Below are 12,203 nucleotides of genomic sequence, written 5' to 3' on the forward strand. Positions count from 1 at the left end.
TATAAACTCGTTCTCGTATAAAATTTTATATCTATCAATGTGGAGGATTATGTTGGTGTAAAACTAATATTCAAATACACCTTGTGTGTATGGAAGTTAGTTGAGGTGGTCCAATCCACTAGTGAGACGAGGGGAGGGTGGTTTTATCTCAAGGAGGTATCGAGATGGATGAAGATCTGTTGGTATTGGAATGCATGCTTTTGGCATGATGAAGATTGAAGATGTTTTTTTTCTCCAAACATGCTCAAGTGGAAATCATTCACATCTTGACCCCATCATCATCTGCCCAACTAAAAGACGGGGCCAAGTTTCCATAGTCTTAAAAGTAGTCCACATTTGGTTGATTTCTCGAAATCGATATTTGATTCAAATTTGATGAATTCTAATCTAATTTAATATTATTTTTAAATTCATGTTCAAATTGAGTTTTTATAAGGATATGGTCGGGTTAGGTTTGAGTTTGGAGTAAAAAATCGAACCCAATTTGACATGATCAAACCCAAATAATAATATAATGACTACTTGTATATTTAAGGATAATTACAATAATACAATTCCTTATATTATTTTTTCAATTAATTTATTTAATAAAAAAATTATATGTGATTGTGTGGTGTCGAATCGAGTTGGGTGTGAGTTTTAACCTCAAAAACCGGATCGGGTGTGACCCTCCTAAATCTGCATCGAGTCGAATGTGGATAGAGTTTAATTTTCAAGTTACAGGTCAACTAAAAACTAATCCGACCCGACCCGACCCGTGACCATCTATTTATGTGACATTTGCACCCATCATTCCCCCATTCTCTTGCAAACAAGCAACTTCAGCTTTTGCATACAGATGAATAGCTAAGCTTAACTGTGGGAAATGGCCTTTTGAATGGTATATCAGATGAGGCGATATTGTATATATTATCTTCAACCAAAAGGCCCCTTTTAAAAGGTATATCATCAAGTGATTACAACAGATCGAAAAGAAAAAAGAATTTATTAGGGTCAGAATAATCAAAACTATGATTGAAGGAATATGGTAAAACATATATTTGTCTTGTGGGGTCTTATTTCTACCTACAATGTCCATTATAAAACTGGGCAAAAACTTCAATATCGGATATTTCTTTCTTTTTAAAGTTAAGTTGCTTTTCATCTGTATGTTACTCGGTAAAATACAGTATTGATTTGGTTGGAGGAGGGGGGAAAGGAAAAGAGAAAACCCTAAAAAAGTAGCAGAAGAAACCAAAATGATGGAAACTTAACTTTGCTTCCAGTTGAAGACTGAGTCCACCACAACCCACACAGGCGTGAGCTTTATGCTCCACTTCCTGCACATTTTCCCAAGCTAACTGTTCTTTATGTCTCAAAAAGGCACATGTATGTATGTATGTACACATACATGCATGCATTTTTCTCAAGCTTAGTGTTCAATGGAGAGGCTTGTAGGTGGGACAGGTACATAGCTAAGGTAATTCAATGCAAAAGCGGAGATTTGGTTTCAACAGGAAGCACACAGTTGTGGGTAGGTTTACTTTTCCACTCAACCAAAACCAAAAGTCTTATTTCCACGATAGACGGAGTAAATTTTGGACTTCTTTATTGTTAGATTTTCTTCTACCATTTAATACGTTTCTCTTATGTTGAACGTGGATTAGGGGCACTGGTACATGCATATAATTTATGGGTAAAACATAAATTTGTAAAAAAAATAGGATAATTTTTAGGGATGGTCAAAATACCCGGACGGGTCCTGATCCGACCCAATCCTATAGGTGCGATTTTTTGTTGTTGAAATTTTGGGATTCGATGCTGGTCGGGACGATTTATATAATAGATAAGTTTGGGACTGAGTAGAGCCAAATTTAAGGTGAAAAATCATTGACCCAGTATAAACCCTTCTATATAATGGGGGTGTTTGACAAACAATTGATAGCTGATAGCTGATTTCAGTCGTTGGTTTGACCAACTGATTTGATTAACTGTTTATATAGAAGTGTTTGATAAAATTTAGTTGATATCTGATATGGGTGAAATGACAACTAAGAGTATGATACATTTAGTTGTTAAGTACATATATGTTTTATAATACTTTAGTCTTTATTGGGGTGAAATTATTCGGATAAAATAATTTTGACAAAAAATTAAAAATTCCATAAGAAAATTAATGAATATATTTTTGAAATTTAATATTTACAAATATTAACATTGTGAGATTGATATATACTATTAATATTTTATAAAATGTCAACACTAGATTTTTTATACTTTCATGTTTTGCTATATTTTTTAAATAAAATATGTTTGAGAATCTGCAAGTAAAAAATAAAATAATAAAATAAAATTTCACTAAAATATATTAGGATGAAGGCTATTTCATTAAATTAGGTTTTATGGTAAAGATGTAATTATGAAAATAATAAGGTCAAATTTGTCATTTAACATCTTATTTTGCAATAAACTCTCTCAAACCGTTGGATTTTCCAACGTTTTCATTTTAAGCTTATTTTACACAATATGCTCTTTCAAAAAAGTGTTTACCAAGCACTAAAAATAGAGCGTTTGACAATAAGCTATTGATGCTCAAATAAGCTAAAAGCTATTCAAAAAGTTGTTTATCAAACGCCCCCAATATATATTTAAGAGAAAATAACCTCGGTGACCAAAAATGTCTTATAATATACGATTTTAACCAACTTTTTTTGGATTTGCCAAAATTACCAACTAAATCGCAATGCGATCGATAATTCGCAACGCGATCTCCGGTATCGCAAATCAGTTTCCAGATTCGCAACGCGATTCTGACTATCGCATTGCGGTTTTCCAAATTCGCGTTGCAATTTTCCGACTATCGCAATGCGAATATGTAAATCGCAATGCGAGTATGACTATCACAACGCGATTCTGACTATCGGAACGCGATGCTGACTATCGCAATGCGATTTTCAAAGCGCCATTATTATTGCAACGCGTATTTTTTTTTCAAATTCCAAACACGAATATTAATATATCGAAACATTAAACCGTCAACAGTATATCCTGTAATCGTAACTCATAACTTAAAACCCTAAATCACAACTCAGTCCCATCTCCATCTCTCACTCTCTAAGGCGACATCCGTCCCCATCTCCGACGAAATCAGTCCCCATCTCCGACGAAATCCGTCTATCTCCATCTCTCAGAGCCACCCTCACAATCATTCACCGTCAGAAATGGAAAATCAACCAAATCAACCACCGAGGGTTAGTTTTTTTAATTATTTTTATTTTGAAATTTTTGCATTATTATTAGGTTTTTCATATTGAAATTGATGATAAGTTTACTGGTAATTTCAATAATAGATTAACCATTTCATTTAGATTGCTTATTAAATTCATTCAATTGCTGCCAATACTGCTAAACTGTTTAGTCTTTAAACCCTGTGAATTTAGTATTTGTCTTTGTTTTATCTTTTGGTTGAAGTAATGCAATCTATTCAAGTTTCAATTTTAGTATTTGAAACCGAGAATCACAACGCGAAATGAAAATCGCAACAACAGAATCGTAATGCAATTTTAGTTTCGCGTTGTGATTTTCATTTCGCGTTGTGATTTTCATTTCGCGTTGCGATTCTAACATTGCGATAGTCAAATTCGCGTTGCGATAGTCATTTTCGTGTTGCGATTTTCATTTTCGTATTGCGATTTTAAGTTTCAGAAACTATTCTTCTTCTGCAAATTGAAACTTGAATGAATTGCATTACTTCAACAAAAAAACAAAGTCAAATACTAAATTCACATTGTTGCAAATTTAAGTTTGAAGAATAAACTACTACTCTTTATGTTTATTGTTCTTGGTATATCTTCACAGTGTAGTTTTTGGTATATCTAACTTGGTATGTTTATTGTTTTTGTAGAACTTTTATTCGGCTCAATTGACCTTAAGAAATAAATTAAGCCTGACCAAAACAATTGCGTCGAAGTTTTAACATGCACAAAGAAAAATATTTGAGGATACTTGCTTCGGGCCATGGATGAAAGTACAACATCCGGGTGGAGATGCTATGTTGACCCATCTGTTTCTTCAAACCATGACTAGTGATCTACCAGAGACTATACAACGTCGTGATGAAGAGATATGGTTTGATTTTCCACCGGCGTATACGTGTTTTGGGCGGGAGGAGTTTTGCTTAATCACCGGCCTACGCTTTGGACACGATGATGTAGATCGGTACACTAGACATATTACCCGCCTATCATGGTTATCCCGGGTTTTTCCTGAGCTGTCAATGGAGAAGCCGAATTTACACGTGGAAGACTTGACGAGATTATTGAATAAGAAAGATGGTTTTACTCGGATGGATGACGTCGATGTTGTCCGAGTATGCCTTCTAATACTTTTGCATGCCGGCTTTTTAGGCAGAGAGGCCAGACAACCTATTCCTAATGATCTAATTAAATTGGTAGAGGACCTAAATGCATGGAACCTGTTTCCGCGGGGTTCATATCTATGGAAAGCTACATGGAATAAGTTGTCGTCTGCCTTTGATGATCGAAAAAGTTTGTGTGGCGATGGTTTCAAATACACTTTGTCAGGCTTTATTTGGGCCTTTAAGGTAAGAATTTTTATATAATGTTTCTAAAATTATAATTAATTATTATTGAACAATTACTAATGTTTGTTATTATATTGTTTGTAGATTTGGATATTTGAGGCCTTTCCCGCCATGCAGACATATGCATTAAAAACTTTTAATGATATTCCTAGGGCTATTTCCTGGAAGAGGAAACGGACCTTGCAGCAATGGGAAGATTTACTACCGTATACGACAATAAATAATATAAGTTAACACAAATACTATCATATGTTTATAAACAAGTTATTACTAGTACACGTTTAACTTTGTTTGAGCTTTTATATTGTTAGAAGTCCAACACTCCATTACAGAGGCTGACACCCACGGAAGTTGAGCTTGCCACTGATTGGTGGCAAGCTAGTAAGCGTTTTTTTGATGGCACGGATGATGAGCAGCCTCCACTTCGAGAGCTATCACCTCACCTAGAGCCATCACCTGATCGACCCGACTATACACCTCCACAACGAGAGCCATCACCTATTATGTCACATCATTGAGCCTCTTCTCCACCATCACCTCGTGATAGGCGACCGAAAAAGATGCCACGACGTTTATCTCCCTATTCTCCACCTCCACCTCCACGTGATGAGTTAGGGGAGTTACGTGATGAGGTCAATGCCTTGCGTGAGGAGGTCGGTACTTTACGCGATGACAATGGTGCATGGCGTGTTGAGGTGTCTACTTTACGTGGTGAGGTAGCCACTCTACGTGAGATGGTAGTATTGTTGCAGAATGAGGTTCATACTCTACGCAACGAGGTAAGTTTAATATTTTTCATATTTAACTTGATGATAAATTTACTCGTAATTTCACTTAGATTAACCATTTCACTTAGATTGCTTAGTAAATTCATTCGGTTGCTGCCAATACTGTTAAACTATTTATTCTTTAACCCTGTGAAGTTAGTATTTGTTTTTGGTTGTCTTTTGGTTGAAGTAATGCAATCCATTCAAGTTTCAATTTGCAGAAGAAGAATAGTTTACTTTCGCAACGCGAAAATGACTATCGTAACGAAAGAATCGCAATGCGAAATGAAAATCGCATTGCGATTCTCTCGTTGCGATAGTCATTTTCATGTTGAGATAGTCATTTTCGCGTTGTGATAGTCATTTTGGCGTTGCGATAGTCATTCGTATTACGATTTTAAGTTTCAGATTTTATTCTTCTTCTGCAAATTGAAACTTGAATGAATTGCATTACTTCAACCAAAAGACAAAGACAAATACTAACTTCACAGTGTTGAAAATTTAAGTTTCAAGAATAAACTACTACTCTTTATATTGTCATTGAACCTGCACTAAACCTATATGTTATCCTTTTAAATATTTATATAAGTGATTACTTCTGGAATGTTATCTGATGCATTTTGTGAACAATGATAGAATAATGACTTGGGTGAATATCGTGCAAGTTTGAAATATATTTGTCTTTGTTTTCACTGTTTAATATCATGTCTGTTTATTTACTGATTTATGTATTAATTTATTTTTAGCGGCCCGCTAAGGTGGATGCTCTACGTCGAGTTTTTCTTGCAAGACGGAGTTCACGCATCAGACGGCGTGCACGTGCCATTAAGTCTCCGTTCAACCCAATAGTACGGAGAATCCGTAAGAAAAAGCCCGACTCACCTGTCATCATTCAAGAGGCCTTCCCTATCGTTCAAGAGGCCTCTATCATCCCTCAAGAGTCCCCTCTCACCGTTCAAGAGGCCACTGTTATCGTTGAAGAGGTCCCTCCCAACATTCTAGATCCCGATTCACACGACATAATATATCGAATTATTGAGAAACCCCCTCACATGCCGGACATGATGGATGACTGTTGGCTTTCGTATAAGTTACCGGCCAGTAACATTCCGGCAGATGAAGTGGAGAGGAAACAACTACCGGAAACAATTCTGGATAATACCCTTTGGGCTAAGACTGCAGTTGATTTTTATCTACAGGAGCGGAGCCAAGGGTGTTACGCTGATATATACAAACTCAACGATGATATGCATTTGTTGATTGAATGGTCTTGGTGGGGTGTGTTATTAGGGTTGAAGACAATGGCTATTTCGATGGGGGGTAAGTCTTATATTTCTTCTTATATTTCATTTTGATTAATTTTTTTTAAATTTATGTAATTCACTAATACATGTCTTTTTTTGTAAAACAGCATATTGATGCATGGGTGTCACGTCTTCTAATAGTAAGGGCTTTGAAGAAAAAAAAAATACGCGATATACAATTATGCCGACGTCTTTTCACGTAGTTCACTTGAAGAATCAACGACAGGAATCATATGTGTTGCCTAATGGACAAGCTAAACTTTATCCTGTATGGTGGGAGGTAGATAAGGTTAGTATTTATTTTTTTAAATATTTTAAAGGTGTTCATAAATAAGTGCGCAATTTGAATTATTACTTATGATTGCATGATAAATAACATATCATTGTCTGATTTAAGATATATTATTAAGGGATGGAGCTCTCATTTGGCTAAATTCTTGGATGCGATTAATTATTGGACTTATTCTGGAAACAAGAAGCCAAAGAAGTTCAATGTTACAGTTATCAGAAACGAAACCGCGCCACAACAAACGCCGGAAGCCAGAGAGGATTGTGGTCCTCTCGTATGCATGTGCTTGGAGCGTTTGACGACAGGAAGTACACAGTTTCTACCTCCCACCGATAGAGATATAAGTGCAGTAGGCTTGTGGTTTCGGCATTTTATGGCTAGAGCGATATATTCGAGACGCTGCCTACCTGCATCTGCGTTATGAAAGTGTCCATAAACAATTTGTAAGTCAAATGCAAGTGTTTTTAAGAACCTAGAATTCAATAATAATTTGCTGTTTGTTGGTTTTAGATGTGTAGAAAGTGTTATTTGAGCAAAAGTTTGGTTTCTGCAGGTTAATCCTTGAAGTGAGCTGCGTGAAATTGATGTATGAGTGCATAAACAACTGTATGGGGTACACTTTTTTTGATTGTTTAATTGATTTTTAAAAGTCTGATTTGTTTAATTGATGAGGAAAATAAGAATTATTATCATTTTTCGCTTGTTTAATTGATTTATAAAAACTGATTTGTAAAAGTTGATTTGTTTAATATTGATGTGTAAATAATTCTTATTTGTGCTTGTTTAATTGATTGAAATGTAAAAGTTGATTTGTTGATTTCAATCTGCATCATATTGAAGGCAAAAGACCTGTTGGAGGTACACTTTCGCAACGCTAAACTCAAAATCGCAATGCGAAAGACAAAATCGCAACGCGAAAGTCAATTCGCGTTGCGATAGTCTAATACGCTTTGCGATTTTCTCGTTGTGATAGTCAAATACCCGTTGCGATAATCAAATTCGCGTTGCGATACTCAAATTCGCGTTGCGATTTTCTCGTTGCGATAGTCAAATAGCCGTTGCGATAGTCAAATTCGCGTTGCGATAGACAAATTTGTGTTGCAATTTTCTCTTTGCAATAGTCATATTCGTGTTGCGATAGTCAAAGTCGCGTTGCGATAGTCAAATTCGCGTTGCGATAGTCAAATTCGCATTGCGATATTCAAATGAATGTGTAATAAGTGATAACAACTGAACAGATCATAGCAATGTTCAAACTCAAGTTACTAATACATGCCTAACTGAAAATGTTAAAAGTTTACACATAATACAACGTTTGCATTTAAAAATCACCTAAGTTAATAGTCCCAAAAGGTGAAGCCGGTTGTGATTGGGATTTTGATTTTGATTGCGATTTTGATTGCCTTTTTCTTGACACCATATGAGCTTTGAATTTTGATAATGATCCATATTTTGGTAGAGGAAAAGATGATTGTGATGGCACTGGTGATCCACATATCAACCTTGTATGACCACTTTCCTTGCACCGACTACATGTCGATCTCTTATTCTCTTCACCCTTAAACGGTATACGATCGTGACTTTTTGGTCGGCCAGGTAGCCTTCTGTCCATGGCTAGTGGCAAAACTATTTGTAAGTCATCTGGTATGTCCCACTCAGAAGGATATGGAATAGGGTAGATAATCTCGGCATAAGTCTGTCGATATACTTATGTAGTGTAGCAATCCATAGCGTATGCGCTTGAATCATCTTGGTTTAGATGAAGAGCAACTTTTATAACATGCCCACACGGATAACCAGATGTTTGCCATTTCATACAACTACACGTTTTTGTATTTAGATCAACAAGCCCATTTAAGTTATTATCCAGTACTTCAAACAAAGTGTTTGAACATGGTTCAACTCTCCATGACGTTGACTTCACAACACGTTTCGTTATCTTTTTTTTTAAGTTCATGGTGTAACACGATGTTCCAATGTTCCTGTAAATTTAAATAAATAATACTTAGTAAAATATATGATAAGTTACGAATTTAAAGAAATAATACATGCATGGTTTCTTTTCTTGTAGTACCACTGTTGAATAGAGGCTCGAAAAAACTCCATTAATATAGTAATAGGTAATTTCCGAGAATGACGACTTAGAGCGTTGATTGATTCTGCACTATTAGACGTCATGAAACCATATCTTGCTCCAAGTTGATGTACTCTTGACCATCTTTCAAACCCGACATCTTCTAGTGTTTGAGCACACTGAGGCAAAACATGTCTTAAACAATTTATATGCTTATTAAAATCCACATCCTGATAAGCTTTTACAGCCTTCCAGTATGTCCATTTGTGATTTTTTATACCAGCAGACTTTGATTTTAGATTTCTATATAAATGAACACCACAAATTCCATGAAAAGCATCTGAGAAACACCTTCTAACAGCGTTGTCAATTGAGTTTGCCCTATCGGATATGATTGTCAGATTGCTAATAGGACCTATGCAATCCCTAAGATGCCCCATAAACCATGTTCATGAATCAGAGGTTTTAGATTTGCCAACCCCGTAAGCTATTGGTAGTATCCCATTGTTAGCATCCATGGCTACTGCTAATAAGTTTACTCCAAGGTATCGATATTTTAAATGTGCTCCGTCAACTATAATAACTGGGCGCATGAAAGTAATAAACGAACGAATCTACAAAATCATATACACAAGAAATATAATCATTTAAATGTGAAATGCATGTAACTAACAAAAATGAGTCAACATAATTATATTGATTTACTAACCGCAGCACCAATGGCGATAAACAGCAACTCAAAGCGTCCATCTCTATCTGTTTTGTTATGAGTTACCGACCCAGGATTTTTCAGCTTTAAATTGTGACAATAAGCCGGCAGTTGGGCAAACGATGCTTCTGGCGACCCCCTCAATAATTCCAAGGCATAACATTTGGCTCTCCAAGCTTGAGAATATGAGATACTAATCTTGAACCGAGCATTCATGTCAGTCATAATTTCATGTCCCTGATATACCCTGCCATTCAAAAACATTAACTCAGCCAAAAAACCACCCAACACCTTTTTGTTTGCCTGTCTATGGTGAGGAAAAACTTGGGTTCTTGAACATGTATGTTTATCAATAAAATTCCTATCTTGAAACATTTCGTAATCTTTTATCCTCTTTGCAATCATACGCCACGTACAGTTTTTGTCAATCATACACATTGTTTCGAAACGATCTTTGCTTGATTTGTTAACTTTTAGTTGATAGCCATCTTCCACACATTTCGTATACAAAGCTATCTTCAAGTCTTCCTTTGTATCAAAACAATCATCTTTCTTGATACGAATACTTTTTGTGTAACAATCAACTGCTATTTTTACCAACTATTCTTCCGGTATCTGAAGTAATTCTGGCATATTCCAGTTATACTCCCGTGGCATTTTCTTCGGGGACTTTTCTTCGGGGATTTCTTCTTCTTCTTCTTCTTCTTCTTCTTCTTCAGGGTTATATGAATTACAGAATGGATGTTCAACATGTTCATTCACAGTCGTAACTTCCTCCTCCTCATCATCAACAACATCTTCCTCGGCAACGGTTGTTTCATCATCAAAATTCGGGTATTTATCAATATCAAAATCATTACACGCAGGGTCTGTTTCTTCTTCTGAAACATCATCAAAATCCGAGTATTGACCAAGATCAAAGTACGGGTATTGACTAAGATCAAATTTCGAATACCGACTAGTACTCACAATTTTTTCTGTTGGCTCATCATCGTCTAACTGGTTAATACGAAAACTAGAATTTGGTGCTGAAAGTTGATTGGGATTTGGATTAAGGAAAGGTTGTGGGTTTTGAGATTGTGTTTGGTATTGGAAATGTGGTGAAACAAAATTTGCTTGGTGATGAAATTGTGGTGAAACCATTAAATTTTGAGCACCATAAACTGGGGTTGAAAAACTTAGTTGATTACTACCCGCTACTGACCCAACTTCACTACTTCTAGGTTCAACAACATACAATGTAACATCATCTTGCGAAACACTAATGTAAGCAATGAATCGTTCAACATCTTCATTGTCGGTTAACAAATAAACTTTACATTTTCTCTGATAAGATAGCCTAAATCCACTTAAGGGCTCTAAATTCAATTTATTTGCAACACGTAACATTAGAGGAAGATTCATGGGTAAAGGCATATATTATAAAACACCATGAACATTCTCCCATGACCCTCAAAAACACAAATCTATCCAAACATGGTCAACATTAGATGATTTCATTATTGTAAATTAATTTACTAAACAAACGAGCTACGAAACTAAAACTTGTTGCCGGATGGGGAAGGATGTCGTTGGATATATGAACGGATGTCGCCGGAGAGAGTGATAGATGGAGATGGAATGAGTTGCGATTTAGGGATTTAGGTTATGAGTTGTTTCTGCTGCGTAGTTATATATCCAAAATATTTGTGTTGCGAAACTAAAACCTGTTGCGAATTTGAAATTCAGTGTTGCAATTTACATACTCGCATTGCGATTTACATATTCGCATTGCGATAGTCGGAAAATCGCAACGCGAATTTGGAAAATCCAAAAAAAGTTGGTTAAAATCGTATATTATAAGGCATTTTGGTCACTGAGGTTATTTTCTCTATATTTAATATCTTAAAGATTTTTATTTTTATTGTTAAAATAGTTTTTTAATTGTTAAAAATGTAATAGATTTTTATAAAATATATTATTTTGATTAGGGGAGTTTAAAATGGGTATCCATATTTTTGGGGTACTCGATTCTTCGGGTAGTATTGTCGGCCAGTGTCCCGGCCCGTTATATCCGGGTACTTGTTACTCGGGTACCAATAAAACCTGGATACATGTATTTTCAAGTCATATGTATTAATTTATATATTCTTTTATATTTTTTAAATTCAATTTTTTTTTAAAAAAAAGTCACATATGAAACACGTAAAATTTAAAAGTTCATAAACATAATAAATACATAAAATTAATTATTTCAAGTTAGTTTTAATGACAAATATTTGGACATATATATATTTAAATTTATTTCCAAAAGAAAATATTAAAAATATTAATATCAATCGTGATTTTTTCTTCAAATCTCATATTGATAAATTAGTGTTTTTTTGAAAAAAAAATAAAACTTAAAAGCATATATTACAAAATTAGAAAGAATTTAAGGATTTAAATTTAATTTTAAAGTAAAATATTAATGAACTTAAAATAAAAAATAATTTAAAA

This window comes from Hibiscus syriacus, unplaced genomic scaffold, assembly GCF_006381635.1.
Source record: "Hibiscus syriacus cultivar Baekdansim isolate YM2019G1 unplaced genomic scaffold, ASM638163v2 tig00111832_pilon, whole genome shotgun sequence".
Taxonomy (NCBI): Eukaryota; Viridiplantae; Streptophyta; class Magnoliopsida; order Malvales; family Malvaceae; genus Hibiscus; species Hibiscus syriacus.